The sequence below is a fragment of the Urocitellus parryii genome, chromosome 6 (assembly GCF_045843805.1).
Source record: "Urocitellus parryii isolate mUroPar1 chromosome 6, mUroPar1.hap1, whole genome shotgun sequence".
Taxonomy (NCBI): domain Eukaryota; kingdom Metazoa; phylum Chordata; class Mammalia; order Rodentia; family Sciuridae; genus Urocitellus; species Urocitellus parryii.
This window is the reverse complement of record NC_135536.1, coordinates 114,779,435-114,795,204: the sequence shown is the minus strand read 5'-3', so window position 1 is coordinate 114,795,204 and position 15,770 is coordinate 114,779,435. Positions and strand designations below refer to the sequence as shown.

Here is a 15,770-nt window from a genome sequence, read left to right as displayed (position 1 = left end):
CTTAAAGTCCCAGGAGGAAACAATTTCCAACTTCAAATTCTAAAACCTATACTTCTGGCGAACTTATTTCTATCTTGACTGGAAAGCAGGGGTTGGCAAACTGTAGCTAGTGGGCCCTACTAGCTCACCACCTGATTTTACAAATAAAGCTTTATTGGCACATAGTCATGCTTCTTTATTTGCATATTGTTTCTGGCTGCCTTTGTGCTACAAAAGCAGAGTTGAGCAATTGTGACAGATATTACAGCCCAGAAATCCTGAAATATTAAATAGCTCTCTATGGAAAAGCATTGCCTGGTTTCTAATTTCTCATCTTGTTAGAATAAACAGATACTACTACTGCCAGCCCTGCCTCTGCGCCAGGATGACAGCCACAGTTGTACAAAGCTCCAAAAACATTAAAAAGAAATCCACCACCCAAGAAAGCATTGACTGTTTTCTTCTCTTGGATAAACGGCAATGACCTTGGCAGCCCAAAAGGCATACATTTATTATATTCAACACCTGTTCTAAAATATAGGTCCTCCATATAAAGAGATCTATAAATAACTTTGAAAAAGTTTTTTCAAAATCTTCCACTGAAAATTTTTAATAATATTTTGACAAGGAGATGCTATATAACAAAATGTGGTACTTTTTACTAGGTGTTTTAATTCAACATCCTAAATAACTCAAAAATTTTTTTCCATTTCTCAGAACACTTTAAGAAGGATGAAGGGACCTTTTGCTCCAGCTATATCATTCAGATCAACTTGGAAGAATATGAGAGACAGCAAAAGTCACTTATAAAATATTTTTAGCTAAAATAGTCTATTTGAGCAAGAACAACAAAAAGAATATTGGTTTGAGGAGTCACTTATTAACAATCACAATAATTCCAAACATGAATAAATGACTTAAAAATAAAAATGGACAGTTGTCTTTTTTGATTATTGAAATTATGAATGGAGATGAGGCAGTGGGTGATACAAATTTCCAAGCGAATCTAGCAAATAATGCTTAGACCTTGGTTAGGTTTTTCAGTCAGTCAGTTAGTCATTAAACAAGTATTTTATTGAGCACCTACAAAATGCTAGTCTCTATCCCAGAACTAGGATTTATGGCAATGAATGATAGCATAAGATTCCACCTTCATAGAGCTGATTCCTAGTGGGGGATACAGAACAATAGAAGATTATTCCCGGCTAGAAAGAACAGAGACAGAACATAATCCATTGACCTAAAAGAATTAGACTAAACAAACAAGAACACCAAGAACTGCTCTGGGAAGGGTCATGTCTGGCCAAACCTGTGCCAGTGATCCCTTCTCCCGGTTCCCATGTTCCCCCAAACTTCCCACATGAAAAGATCCAGCACCTCATCTCTGCTGAGGTATAAATGGCTGCTCTTCCCTCCGGAATCTGGATTTCCTCACAGGTAGATAACAGGAGATCCCAGTAGCAGAGGGGATTTTAGGACATCCTCTGAGTCCTATCATCATCTGTTTCTGAGGAAACACTGGTCACACAGGTGCTGTGTAGTGGGACACCATCAGGCGTGGTGGGCCGGGTGGGACGCTCACTCACTGTGCAGCACACAGAACCTGAGGGACACTCATCCAGTACTCTCCATGTGCGTCCACCCTTCTCCATCAGGCCCTGGGACCAGGAGGCTGGCCTTTGGGGACCACAGCAGGGGTTTCTTTGTCTTCTGGTCAGATGTGGCCCAAGGGAGTCACCAGCACAGCAGAGACGGGGTAGGAGGAAAGAGAAGGCCAGGTCCTTCCTTCCCAGCTCCCTCCCTGCCCGGCTCTGTGCCTCTACCAAAGATCATGAGGGCCTGTTAGGGGGTCCTCTCACATAGTCACAGCTCTCTCCAGTCTTCTCATGCCCTTGACTTGAAGATGCCCCTGGAAGAATAAAAGCTCCCCCATGCCTAGGTGGTTCTTCTATCCCGTCCAGTGCCTTCAACCTGCTCTCACTGTCCTCTCTTGAACTGTCCCTTCTAGGATCACAGGCGCAAAGTTGGCACTGCCCTCGGATCAGAAACTGACTCTGGGTACCAGGTCTGTGTTTAAGCTCCAGGGATTTAGAAATCCCTGGATGGGTGAACTGGTGAATATTCTGGAAATGGTGCTTCTTCTTAGAACCAGCAGTAACTCACCTCCAAATAGAACAAAACCCAGGGAGGTAACCAGAGTGACTCCAGAGCCTCCAGCAGAAAAGAAAGAGCCCAGAATGGCCATGACCTACCTTCCTGTGGTCAGTGGAGTGCTGCGGGCAAACGAGCTGGAGTCCAAGCAGCAGAAGGGAACCCAGGACACTGGGAAGAAAAAAGAGCAAGAGGCAGGGCTGTGAGAACACAGTTGGCAGCGGCACCCAGAGTGAGGCAGCATCCCCGGCTCACCACTGCAAGGGAGAGGACAGTCCCGTCTGGTCCTTGGAATGGACCCGGTGAAGATGCAAAGGACATGCCTCACACCAGGGAGGCAGCCTGTGCTGTGGCAGGGCCATGGCATGGGGCAGATGTCGGATCAATGCCTAGCCTACCACTCACCAGCCGGGCCTTATTACATCCAGGTGTTTAACCTCTGTGAGCCTCGGTCTCCTCTCTTTTAAAATGGGGATGACCACAGAAGCCGGCTCAGAAGCGTGGAGGGGGTATGGACAAGGTAGTCACCGTGCTGGAGACAGAGGACGTGCTAGTGCATGTGTGGCCTTGTGAGGGGCAGTGAGATCAGCCTCAGATGGGGGTTCTGAGCCTGACCAGGGCAGCTCCCCTCCTCACAGCCCGCGTTTCCTTTGGAGCCTATCCTCGGCCCATTCTTAGCCCTTTGGTGTCACACATGTTCTCTATGGATGGGATTAGCTGTGTTAAGCCCCACTGTCACCAGCCCCAGTTAGGACTTGTCATCACATACAGAAAGGTGTAGAAGTAGGAGCCGGCTGGCCCAAGACAGCAGTGTGCCGGAGAGAGTGCGAGGCTTTGATTACACATTAGGACTACAACCGCAACACCCCCACTCCCATCTGGGTGAGCCTGGGTAAGTTAGTATCTGTAAGCCTCAAACACTCTCATCTTCTTAAGGGTCACTGAATGTGGCAGAGGTGAAAACACCCAGCACAGGTAGTAAGTCAGAAGACAGGTAAGTGTTGTCAATGAATTTAAATGCCCAGAGTTTTTTGATTTCAAATCATCGGTGTCCTTATTTTAAGCATCCCTGAAAGGAGGCCTATTTTGAACAGTTTTTAGGGCTTAACCCTGAGGGCAATTCAGTTAACCACCACAGTGGTTCTCCAACCTTTTTGAGGTCTCCAACAGAGCTGAGAGATGCAGAACAGGTCCCGGTCCTGTGGGACTGGAGGTGAGGAAAACCCACCTGAGTCTGGGAGGTAAAGGCTGTGGAGTCAGGTGAGGCTTCTACCCACCTCTAGAATCCAAAACTGCCACCTGACCCCCCCACACACACTTTAAGGCTACAACCGCAACACCACCACTCCTATCTCATGTAAATGAATCGAGGCCCCAGAAGAACACTCAGGATGGACACAGATAGACTGATTAGACTAAAGGGCATGTGATGAGGAGCAGGGAATGAAGGGCACAGTACCAAGTGCCAAATGCATCCTTCCTGTTCTTCGAGCTGTGGCTGAGCCCCCACAGCTGAAGACCAAAGGTACTAAGTATGTGCATTTTCCAAAGAGAGGGGCTGCCTGTCTATTCAAGACCTTCAAAGGGGGTGTCCCCATCCAAAGCTGCAGCCCCTCACCCACCTTTAGGCACAAGAAGGACTAAGTGACCCCCTAAAAAATGGGAGGTGCCTGTGTAATATAGGAACTGGGGGGGCAGGATGGGTCAAAAGGGGTCAGACAGCCCTCACACTTATGGCCCCAGGGCATGTTGAAGCAGGGAACCCCAGTGAGGGGGTGGGTCTCCAAAGAACAGGCAAAAGTGCCTGAGAGAAGAATCTGGAACTTAGACGTCCGCCAGCTGAGAACAGCAGCACCATATCCCAAGGGGCAACAGTCCCACTGGGATGGCCTCTGCCAGCTGCCCCTCCTCTCCACCTCTCTGCTCCATCCTGGAGGAATTAACATGGCAAGGTGAATGGGCAGGGGGGTGCAGTATGAAGAGCCCACTTCCCCACTACAGGCTAGACCAGGTCCAGCTCAGAGAAGGAAAGCTTTAAATTGGATGAGAGACTAAAAAGCTTTTATCTGACCAGACTTCTTTTTTAATGTAGACCATTATAATTATAGACAACACCCTTCTAGTGAAGGGATCTATTTGCAAAAATTTGTTGTGAAATTAGAGGTGAAAGAATCAAGACTCTGTAACTTGCTGAGGATCTACACCAGTGCTATGGAGTAGAATTTTCCACAATGATGCAAACCTCTCCCTAGCCTGTCCAATGCACAGATACAAGAAGCTGTGCAGTTCAGTACACAGAAAGCTAATGCTGCAGGTCTACATGTTAAGTCCTGGGTTAATCCAAAAAAAAAATTACTTACTAAAAGGATAATTATTTAACCAATTTTGAACTTTTTAATACTTGAAAATGGTACCATTAAGCCTGCAATGGATCAGAAGAGTTGCCCAAGATGTCCTCCAGTGACAGGACAGGAGCATCTAAAGAGAATGGATCTCCAGGCAGTGGTGAAAAAAATTAAGTTATTTTCTAGTTGTATCCTTACTAGACCCAGTTTATCCCCTAAGCCAAGAACATGTGCATCATAACTTGGGAATATACACTCCTAGGTTGCAAGACCTCACTTGGGCAAATCATCTTCTCCTTCCATACCTCAGTTTCCTTATCTGTAAAACAGGAATATGATATAAGCTGTCCTGCCAACCTGAAGTGATTTAATGTTTGAGCAAGCACACTATGAACCTGTGCCTATAAATCGGAATCATTTGTAACACATTCTGGCACTGTGTACTCATTTAAAAAGAAAACCAGATTGGTGTGGTTTCATTAAAAAAACAAACAGCAGCTCCATAAACGCGTTACACCTCGGCCCCTCAAAGCTCCTGGCACATGCCGTAGCCACATATTTGTAATGTGCTCAGGAGCAGCTCTGTGTCTCCACCGGCCCCGGGTTGCATCCACAGCACTCAGGAGGACTTGGGCAGAAGAAGGAGGGAAAGATCCTCTAGGAGACACTCCAGGTTTCCCTCCGTGTGAGAGGAACTGCATTTCATTTATGGCTTCCCTCACGTCTGTAAGGTCTCTGCTCAAATGTCTGTCTCCATAAGCCTTCCCTGACCCTACATAAAACTGTTCCCTCTCCCAGCACTACTTCTTTTCCTCCATAGTACTTACTGTCTCATATGCCATGTCTTCCCATATATTTGTTTAAACTTCTCCCTTTGCCATGTTGAACGTAAGCATGATGAGATTGGGGAGTTTATTTTGCCTACTACCTAGAAAGAGCTCAATGCACTGAGTGTACACCAGTAATCCCAGCCTTGGCAACTAAGTGAGATCCTGTCTCAAAAAAAAATTAAAAGGCTGTGGTTCAACAGTAGAGTGCTTGCCTAGTATGTGTCAAGCCCTGGGTTCAATGTCAAGTATCACCAAAAAAAAAAAAAAAAAAAAAGGTACAGAATTAATTAAATGATGTTTTACTATCCTGATGACCTTGGGAATCTCAAGATAACTGGATGCATATATTTTAAAATTCTAAAGTTAACTTCATCAGAAGCTTTTAAAAGTTTATTTTTTTTAATGAGGAATTTGTAAAATTCAGTTCTCCTTTTCAATTTCTATGTGACCCCCTCCCCCACAACAATTCTAAGATTCGGCAGCAAAATGGTGCCTCTTGCTGGTGCGTCTTGTTGCAAAAATGCAACACGAGTTATAGTTCCATGTTCAAACAGTCCTTTTCTTCATGGAACTGGGACCCCGGTGGTGCTAAAACGCATAGAGGTACCCAACAAAATTCACTCTGGGATAAAATCTGAGTTATTCAATGGGCTCTGCTCTAAATGGAATAAAATAAATTCCCCCAGAGGGGAAATTATTCTTCAGGCTGCAATAACAGCAGCCAGAGCAATATATAACCCCAGGGGCCAGAGGAAACCCTGCCAAAGGCTGAAGGTTTCCCACCCCTGCTTGGCAGACTCCTCTCAGGCTACCCCACCCTGCTCACACATACCTCGCTAATTGGTAGTCTGTAGCCATGCCCACACCTCTCCAAAATACTGACAATCTAGCCCAAATCCTTGTTCTTCCTGACCCAATTTGAAATTACTGTTGGGGGAACGAGAGTGCGTGTGTGTGTCTATGCGCGCAGCTCGTGTGTTATTTCACTTGGATAGTTTGCTTTGGCACACGGCTCCCAGCTTGCAACGTTTTGACAGATTGAAGGCTACCAGGGCCTTTGGCAAACAAATCACACCTCCCCTCCAAGCGGCGGGGGGAAGCCACATTCCTACCAAGACTTTCCGATTCACCTTGCAGGCGAAACTACCCAGCGTTTCACACCAATCCAAAAAAAAAAAAAAAATAGTTACACCATTTACCCATTGCTATTCTAGACTTTAAGCACTCTATCATTTCATTTCCTCATGTAGAAAATAATGCTCATTGAAATCTGATACAAGATTTCCATCACGGAACCAGGGCTCTGGGCTTCTGTATTTGCCTTGGCCAAGCCCACTCCCCGCGTCCCCCACACCCAGCCATCCTCAACTCCAGTGACCATGTTACAGCCACTGTGTACCTCAGAGGCCCTTGATGAACTCAACACCACCTGAGTGTATCAAGTATCAAAATAAAGGAAAACAGGGGAAAAAAATCTTCTTTTTTTCTTCAGTTAATACATACAAAGAGGGGCTGGGGTTATAGCTCAGTGGTTGAGCACATGCCTTGCACACGTGAGGCACTGGCACCACATAAAATAAATAAATTAGTAAAACAAAGGTATTGTTCCATGTTCAACTAAAAAAGTTTTTTTTAAAAGAAATACATACAAAGACATATTTTGAGAGCAACCTGATCATTAATAAAATTATACCGACCTCAGCAAAGGAGAGCGAAAGCCTTAGCGTTGAAGTGTTGAAGTGATATCCCCACTTAGTACACTCTGAAGATAAAAGGGTTTTTTGTTTTTGTTTTGTTTTGTTTTGTTTTGTTTTGCTAAGCATGCATGTTTTACCATGATCCGTTTGGCCTCTGCCTTCCGGGCAGCACTTAAAGAGTAAATGCAGTGAGGGAGGGAGATGGGTCACAGCTGGCTGTAGCCAGACGACTTGAAGGCATCACTGATCTCAAGGTTTGCAAGTAGTATTTCACTTAACCTTCACCACCCTTCTCTAGGACACTTATTAGACCCATTTTGCAGGTGAGGAAATTGAGGTACAAAGAGGCTAGACTTACTTAGATTTATCCAAAGCACATGTGCCTATTAAGTGGCAAAACCTGATTTCAAATGCCAGCAGTCAGACCCTTGGTCCCAATTCTCAAACCGCTCTAGTTGGGGGCCTCATTAGGACACAACATTTTTTTTTAATAAACCAAACATTTGCCATTTTATTGCATTCATTTTCTTTCCCAGCCTGTATGAGGTTGTGGCTTCAGTACCCCCCACTCCCCCCAACCCCCACCAGCTATTACATATAAGAACTACCAGGAAATAAAATAGATGGCAATATGGCCTCATTTGTCCAACCTCACTAAAGGACATTCCAAGTTTCAAAATAAATGAAGCAAACCATGTAAATCCCAAACGTTTTTTTAAAAAATGCATTCTGTTTATTTCCTCGGCTCTCTTATGCTGGGTATCTTGGGGTTAAGTAACTTTTCACCAGTGTGCACCCAATGTGTGCAACACCAGGTTCTGGTTTTTGGAGCACAGGTGGTCTCTAAGCACAATGAATCCAGGCTCCAGAGTCTCAGACACCTGGAGCTTTTAAATCCTGTAGGCACTCTGCTGTTCTGTCCCTCTCTTCCCACTGTCAGGGATTGCTGACTGCACCCTGATGCGCCTGCATCCCCAACTCCCTTCAATCCATCTTTAGAAAACCAAGCTTTTGCCAAACCAAGACCAAAGAGGCTTTGGGGAAAGGCCTGCCTAGCCCATGTGCAATAAAGTGTTTCTATTATACAGGACTTAAAGATACCCATTCTAACTGCATACTGGTTTTTATTGCTTATTTCCAGGTTCTCAATGCTTGTAGCCATTTGTGTTTCCTGGACCAGGGTCTCAGGAAATGTGAGGCATTCTGTCCCAGCATGGCTTGTTCAGATGCGACACCCTTTGGTCAATCTCCCTGCTAAGTGGTAAATTTCCTGGGAAGCTGCTTTCTGATACATCTTTGCAGTGAGAGGAACAATCAGCATAGTCTTGGTCCAACCTCAGGGTTAAGAGAGATCAAATAAATCAAAGAAAAACAGAATGAAATGAAGGGAGGAAAAAGAAAGAAGAGAGAGGGAAAATATTATTCACACACAGTGAGGCTGTGCTAGGGACACTTTTTTCCCAAGAAAGTGTTAAGTGTGTCCCAGGATTCCCTGCTGGAAAAACAGAAGACATGGGCAAAGGAAGGCAATCCTAAAAGAAAGATTTCTACCAGCTGGAGCTACTGGTTCCAATCTCTGGGGAGTCAAGCCAGTGTTAACCTGATGCATATAGATCCACCTGGAGATGGAAGGAATGGGTCGCTGGCAGTCCAGTGATCACACCTTGACTCCATTCAAGCTGTTTTGGTACAGAATGTTCTAGCAAACCCCACAGTCAAGTACTGAGTGATGAGGATAGGGTCCAGGTACAGGGTTCTGCCAGGCAGAAAGAAAAATCAATACAGTCTGGATGCTTGCCGTCATTTTATAGGTAGGGGTTTGCCAGGGCAGTCCTCCAAAAAACTGTTTTATTTCCTCCTGGTCTCTGCCTACCCTTCAGATGGCTCCTACCAGGCTTCCCACAGACAGGACCCCAGCAGGTCCTTCCCTTGTGTCCTTGTGCACCTTTCCCCCCTGAGCTGTGCTCCGATGGGGCCATCCACATTCCCAAACCTGTTAATGCCAGTTGCTAGTGCTTTGTGATTACATGAAAGACCCAGAGAGTACTCAGACCCATGAAATAGACCAAGAAAGAAAGAGAACTTGTTAGTTGTTTTTGCAAAGTTGAATGCTTTGGAAAGACTCAATAAGGGCAAGAAGCCAAGAAAATAAAAAAAATAAAAAAAACTGCTGGCAAATTAGGTGTGGATGAGACAACTGCAAATAATTAGGGGCAAAAATAATAAAAACCTAGAATCATTCTGTAGTCAGATTGCTTTGCAAATGTCTTTAAATTTTCACCCCCCTCTAAAGAAACCCAAGTGGAAACCTCAGATGGTGCTTATGGGTACAGTTTGCGCAAGAAAGACAATCAGGGTTTCACGCTCAAAGAAAAGCCCTTGGCCCCACATCAAAAAATTGGTGAGTACATGTACATGTGTTTTAAGTTAGAAATAAACTGTTTAAGGTGTGTGTGTATCACTCGTATGATTTCCATGCTTTAACCTTCATCCATAATTAACTAACATCCTGGTCAAGATAAAATTTCTACCTTATTTCTTTCACATAAAAGGTCATTATTGATTCTTTCAATATTCAACCAATGTTTATTGAACACCAACTGGGGCTGGGGGCGGGGGGGTGGGGGTGGGTTAGTTGCCAGCCACACAAATTCTGACCTGCCTCTTACTATGTGAAGTTCAGTACTTGACGCCCAGGCCTGGCCTCTTCCCCGATTTGCTCTCCCCCTTCTCTTTCCTCCCTTGTCCTCTTCCTCCTTTTCCTTTCCACCTCCTGATCACTGCCAAAGAGACACTGATTGACCCCATGACCCTTCTAATTATCACATATTTCTTTACCCCTGGGGGGGAATTTCAGTTTTCACAAATCAGCTATACCTCCAACGTCACGGCTTTGGACTTGCTCACACATGCAAACACGTTTTATTAGGCCCCTTCTCTCCTCCCTTCTGTCTTCAAGGTCTTTTGCAATGGCCCCAAGAGCGACCACCCCTCTCTGTCTCTCATTTCCTCAATCCCTTCTGGTTGTATTTCTAAGTGGAATAGCTGACAGGCATTAAAGTAATACTTTACTGAAGTATATATCAAGGAAAGGAAAAACCTTAAGTTTTCTAAGACTAAAACCAGACACTTGACCTAAGGCCATCAACTGTAAAACCCTTAAAATGATCCAGAACTCGCTTTCCTACGATCTATAAAAATCACCATCTAACCCTGTAATCGCTCTAATTACATCTGTATTTCTTCAAAAACTACTGTTCGAAATAAAAAATCACCAAATCAATTTTATTTCCTGCCAATTTAACCACCTCTTTGGCATTTAATGGTGTTGTTTTCCTCTATGTTTTCATTGGAAACATAAAGTACGTCAGCTCTACTTAAGAACGCTAAGAGGCAAACTGAAGGGCATCTAACCAGGCTGGCCCTGGATATCTCGATGGTGGCCGTGGTAGGCAGCCATCTTACTGATCATTAGCATCTAGTGAGAAAGCTGTGTTTCCTTTCAATCAATTGCTGAACAAACAGATAGATATGATTGTGCCTACAAAAAAGGTGCAGGATTTGGAGTAAGTTTTTAAGAAATATAAACCCTTCTGTACCAGTTAGTGCCATTTCCTCCCTGAATTGTGATAGATGACAAACACTCTTAAATCAAGCTTTGACCTACCTTTTGGTCTAAATGGATTTCACTCTCCCTGAAATTTTCATGGCATCCTGAATTTACCCAAGATTGAACGACCCTCCATCCAGCTCATCGAGAATTAAAATCTTTGTGTCTCTTCTGCTACTGGGTTTGACTGGGATTGTTTTTATTACTATGGACTCTGAGCAGGGCAGAACTACCGTTGCTACATTAATACTCAGGCTCTTCTGTCTCTTTCAATGAGGGGGAAACTGACTTTCTGTTTCTCTGTGGTTTGGCAAAAACTGGGGAGGGATTTTTAAACTAAATCTCTGCATATCAGAATCGTGAATCCCCTTAAAAGATTTTTTTCCTCTCAGGGATTTTCTTGGCAGCTAACTCCTAATTGCAACCTGCTTTCTCTATAGGTAGAAAAATCTTCCAGCTTTTCCAATTAATCTTTAAGCATTTGGGTACATTGATTAAATAATAAAAATTCCTTAACTTGTGTTTGTGTGGGATGGGGTATTTCTCAACTACCAATTTCGTCAAAGACCTCTCACTCTGAAAGTAGTCACAGCCCTTTCCCCCAAGACATTTTGGAAAATATTCAAACAAAAGACTCCTCTGGTTTCGTTTTTATTTTTGTTTTTCTATTTAAAATATATGTACATGGCCCTAGAAACAGAGATGCAAAATGGTCAATGTGTACCTGGCTCATCATAAAGGGGTTGTTATGGAATCTCCTGTAGAATCCTCCAGCCTCATAACTCACATTTGCTTTCTGCAGCCCTGACAGCAGGACTCTTGGTGAAATGTCCTGCTGAGCCACTCTTTTCAAACAACCTCTCCAGTAGAACGCCAATGATGAAGGCCTATCAGGACCACCAGAGCTCCACCACAAGGGTGACAAGACCACATCCACTTTCTGTTACTCCCACCCTGCTCTTTTCTAATCTGTGGACATTTTTTTTAAAACAATGCACAATTGGAGGTGAGTCCAGCCTGTGGCTCTCAAAGGAAGATGGGCATCATATCACATGCATGCTCAGCTCCTCATGGAAGGCTGTTTGCAGGGGTGTCAATTAGAATTCTAGGACATCAAGGGAAATTTTGCAAAAAAAATTTCCCAAGAAATGCCCTTCCCATGCAGCCTGGATTGCCACATTTTTGAGGATCCTTAAGTATTCTTAGGAATCTTTTTTTGATGACAGCCAGATTTCTACCTGCTTACCATACAGTGAACCCACCTCTCATCCTATGCTGGCTCTTTCTGATCCCATTCCATATCTGAGTGTGACCTCTACTTTTCTGGGTTCACTGGGTCTTAGTGCTGTAATATACTGTGGTCCTGAAGCTCCAAAGGATCCAATGACATTTCTCACTGCTCTATGGTTTTTTAACAGTATTTTGGGACTTCCACAAACTAGATGCATAGTTCATGTCTTGAAATGTATTTTAAATTTTTTAAAACTGTAGTTTTTAAAAACACACAAGTAAATTTATATTATACCACAAACATTAACCTTGAAGAGAACACCAAGCATTAACTTGAGCTGCCTGTTGATGGGTAGATATACACGGGCCTCAGAGTGAGATTGTCCTGCCTTCTCTGCCTGTATCTGATAATGCAGTGACTATGTCATTGACTAAAAGATCTATTATTCTCTGAAGGATTTTGGATTTCAAGCCCGCACATATCTGCTCATGTAAAATTATACAAGCAGGTACATACTAAGGCACACACATGAACACTACTTGGTTAAATGTCAGGTATGGGCCCAAAAGCATCTGCTTGGGTAATCACACGTGATACCCTCATAATAACATGCTATAGACCATTTTAGTTTTTAGTGTAAGTTCCAGGCATTTTAGACTAATGTGTGGTCATAGGGTGGAAAAAACTACAAGAAGCCAGGCACGGTGGAGCACATTTATAATCTCAGCAGGTAGGTAGGCTGAGGCAGGAGGATCCCAAGTTCAAAGCCAGCCTCAACAATGGCAAGGCACTAAGCAACTCAGTAAGATATGTCTCTAAATAAAAAAATACAAAATAGGACTGGGGATGTGGCTCAGTGGTCGAGTGCCCCTGAGTTCAGTCCCCAGTAACCCCCTACCCGCAAAGAAAGACTACAAGATATCCTAAATGATTCCACTTTGAAAAAGAAAGTTCTTCTTCCCTTCTTTCAGTATTCTCAATCAATTTATCTAAAGAGCATCCCAAGTAGAAGAAGGGGATGGGGGAGGGAGAGACGAGATAAAGGGAAAACAGGGGAATGAATCTGACCTAACTTTCCTATGGCTTAAATGAATATACCACAGTGAATCTCACCATTATGTATATCCATGAGACACTCATTTAAAACAAACAAACAAATGTAAGTAAATAGTAGAAAGATCAGTAAAGTAGAGGAAAGGGAATTGGGGAGGGACAAAGGAGAGGGTAAGGATAAACACTGGGGACTGAATTGAAGCAAATCATAGTCCATGAATTTATAATTATGTCAAAATGAATCCCAATGTACGTAAAACTAATATGAATCAATAAAAAGTGAAGGGAAAAAAATAAAGAGCATCCCAAGATAGTAAAATGACCTTCATCACAGAATTGTTACCAACTGCTGCAAATGCTTACCTGTATGCACACAGGTTTTCTTAACGCTATGTAGCTAAAATACATGCAAATTAAACTAGACACTGAGGCAGATGTACAAGCTGTCATCCAGAAATCTCACTTCAAATTTTGGTGTTCATCACAACAGATTCAAGAATACCAGTGTGCCCATGTTATAAATTTGGATTTATGTTAATAAAATTGTTAATAGAACACTGTCATTGTCCATTTTATATACTGAGAACTTACGTGGGATTTTGACAAAAGAATCTCAAACAGTCTGTCAGCTTTTTTAAAAAGTCTGAGGGCTGGGACTACAGCTCAATGTAGCATACCTGCCAGCATGTATGAGGCTCTGGGTTCCATGCCCAGCACCATAAACAAAAAAAGTCTGAAAACAACCCAAATAACATGGGTTACAGTTCCAGTGCTTGGAGTCTTTAACCTGATTCTGCACAGAAAGGAAGGTGACGTGCATGATTTAAGTTCTCTGAGCCCTGGTTTTCTGATCTACAAAGTGGGGATAATAATACTCGCTCAACTTACTATGCAGTGTTGATACAAGAATCAAATTTTAAAATGCAGGTGGAAGTCACAGAAGTTTGAGCAGAAGGGACCAGAGAAGGCATCTTTTAATAACACCAGATGATTAGGTCAAAATCTGGCGGGGGGGCGTGTAACCAGAACTATTTTGAAAGTTTTTCAAATAATTCTATTATACAAACCATAAGTACTCATTGATCTAATCCCACTTCTGATTTAAAAAAAAAAAAAAAAAAAAAAAAACTTGAGGCTTAGAGAATATCTTCTAGAAAATAGCAGACCCTTTCCCTAGCCACCAACCTCGGCATATCAACTACCACACACCTGTCCATATTGTATCAAATAGTAGTGCCAGGCTTACTCTTAAGACCAATACTTTAACTATTGTAAGAAGCCATATGAGAAAACACAAATATCAAACCTCTTTTTCTCCTGGAGTTATTTCCTTTGTCTTTTTCTGGTTTGGTTTTGTTTATGTGCAGTCCTGGGAAAGGAACCCAGGGCCTCGTGCACGCTAGGCAGGTGACCTACCACCAAGCCACACCCCCAGCTCCTGTTTTCTCTTTAAGAGTTCTTCACTTACCCAAGAGAGCCCTTGAAATGGGAAACCATGGTGTTAAGGGTCCAGGCTGATGCAAGGGCTCCTCAGAGGTGTTGCCAATTCTCCACAGGTGGGAGTGCTGTCCAATTCCTACAGAAATGAACAATGTTATTTTTAGCATCATACTCTTAGGAAGATTCTAGAGCCTCACCAGGTCATTGAAACCAGAAGTGAACTGATGGAAGATACTGAGATAACAATAATGCCACTACCAGTTACGAGTACCAGGATTTCCCAGTCAAAATGTGCCTATGCATGAACATGAGGTGGCAAGTTTACAGAACTTGAGCATGGCACCTGACCCACAGAGGATGGTCTCAGTATGATTAGCTCTGACTTGAAATGACAGGGGAATTGGCATTAGGCAAACCAGCACTGGAAACCTGGCTCTGTCATAGGTTACCCGGCTATAGAGAGCCATTTCTCACCTTGGTTGTCCTAATTGTACAATGTGCATGACAATAAAAAAGTGCTGATACAATGCTATGATGTGGATGAACACTGAAAACATACAAGTGGAAGAAAACAGGCACAAAAGAGAATACATCATATGATTCCATCATGGGTAATGCCCAGGGGTTAGGGGATAGGGGGAGTTAATGGGAGGGTACAATATCTGAGGGTGACAAAAAAATGTTCTAAAGTTATTAATGATGGTTGTTGCACAATCCTGTGAATGTACTAAAACCCACTGGATTATATACTAAATTGATGGGATGTATAGTATATAAATTATATCCCAACAGAATGATTTAAAAAATATATATGTAGACTAAGGATGTAGCTCAATGGTAGAGAGGTTGCCTTGCATGCACAAGGCCATGGGTTAAATCCCCAACACCAAAAAACAGCAGCAGCAGCAGCAGCAGCAGCAGCACAAGTACTGCCTGCAGAACTACTGCAGATCATTGTGAAGATTAAATTAGGGGACACACGTAACACGCTTAGCCAGTATCTGGCACAGAGTGGCACTCAGTAAATGGTAGCCCTGATGATATCACTGCAAGAAGAGAGAAAGTGACATTTAAAACTATGTTACCACAACAAAGATAGGCAGGTAAAACTTCTCACCTACAAATACCACTTTATTCGGATGCCCTCACTAAAATTTCCAAACATTGTCAAGCAAGCCACTAGTTTCAAAGACAAATTATAAATAGCATCAGAAAGCTTGGGATGGGGAGTTTAGTTGAAATGTAATGGAACTTGAGAGTAGAACACAGCATGGCCCAGCCTCCTCTCCTCCCACTTCTTACAGGAAAAACAAACAATCAAAAAAATGAAGCAAGGTTGCAAGGTGTGCCAGGGATCCTCTCTCACAAAGGCAGAGCTTCCTAAGACCATTGCTTTTGCATTCTTCCCAGGACTTCAGGGGCAGGAAGATAAAT

At 43.2% G+C, this 15,770-nt stretch overlaps 1 long non-coding RNA gene across 1 annotated transcript in view; it reads right to left on the bottom strand.

Annotated features, from left to right (window-relative positions):
* LOC113182091 (uncharacterized) overlaps positions 1-15,770 on the bottom strand; it is a 511,795-nt gene that overhangs the window by 119,017 nt on the left and 377,008 nt on the right. The window lies entirely within an intron of this gene.